The sequence below is a fragment of the Wasmannia auropunctata genome, unplaced genomic scaffold (assembly GCF_000956235.1).
Source record: "Wasmannia auropunctata unplaced genomic scaffold, wasmannia.A_1.0 LD336116.1, whole genome shotgun sequence".
Classification (NCBI taxonomy): Eukaryota; Metazoa; Arthropoda; class Insecta; order Hymenoptera; family Formicidae; genus Wasmannia; species Wasmannia auropunctata.
Window position 1 is genome coordinate 4,641,620 of NW_012026774.1, and position 1,412 is coordinate 4,643,031.

Consider the following 1,412-nt stretch of genomic DNA (forward strand, 5'->3'; position numbering starts at 1 on the left):
GCGTGCGTGCGTGCGTGCGTGCGTGCGTGCGTGCGTGCGTGCGTGCGTGCGTGTGTGTGTGTGTGTGTATATGTATTTATTTTATATAAATCTTATATACATACATTAACATAAAATAGAAAGAGAAATCACACAAATCACATGTCACGTTAATGTTTACCGTAATATTTAAAAGTTTTCTTTCTTTCTCTCTATTTATCTAGCGGCCTTATTTTTCTTTTTTACTATAAATAAGAAGCGGACTCATTAAATTAATGTTAAATTGATATCGAGTCAATAATTTCAAATAAATTAAATCAAAATTCGACATCAATTCGATGTCTAATTGACTAAATGCCATGCCAAATTAAGTTGGGTTAGCCGATAGAAAAACTTGTATCCTAAACTCTGAACTGATTGTCTCTAAACTCTCAATCTGATGGTATATTCGTTTTTGTATGTATTTTATCGATTATCAATTTCGTTACTTTTTTTCAAAACATAAAAGCATGAAAATTCAACTAAAAAATGTAATATTGATGCTCATTTTTAAAAACTAATGATTAATTTATGAACTATAATTTGTAATAATTATAATTTAAATTATATTTTATACATACAATAGATAACAGGTGCGGGTCATGGCATCGGAAAGGAGTTAGCGATTGGCTACGCTTCGTTAAAGGCAACAGTTGTATGTTGGGATATCAATGAAGAAACTAACAACCAGATGATGAATGATATTAAAAAGATGGGAATCGATTCTGTACATGCATATCGGTAATATTGTTTTTTTACAGGATTCGGTAAAATTAAAAAAAAGTGCTTAAATAGAATTTATACAAGCATAAATACTTGTAAACTATAAAGTAAAATTATCTACATTGATCAATATTTGATTGGGTTTTACAGATGTAGTGTAGCAGATAGGGAAGAAGTAGCGGAGAAAGTAAAAAAAGAAGTAGGTGACGTTACTATCTTGATTAACAACGCCGGTATTTGCTAAATCACTTTTAAATCAAAGTCTCGATGAAATTGCACGTGTCAACGTGTAAACGTCAACGTGATAGCGCATTATTGGGCAAGTAATATACAGGGTGGACCATTTTAATCCATCCAGTCGAATATCTCGAAAAGCACACTAGGAAAAAATGTTTCAGACAAAAGTTATAGAGTTTCGAGGGGGACATAAGATGATAACATTGGTTTGACCCTGAGTGGCGTCGTCAAGGTCAGGATAAGGTCACTTTGAATTTTTAAATGGAACCCCCAATTTTTCATTACATGTTCTTATAGCACGCCTCGAGAACTTTCCAAAACACATAAATAAAATATTTTTTTATAAAATAAATCTTGAGTTATAAAGCTTGAAAGTTGGAATACTGTCGGCATTAGCATCATCCAAGGTGTCCAAACACTAGCTAAAACCTTTA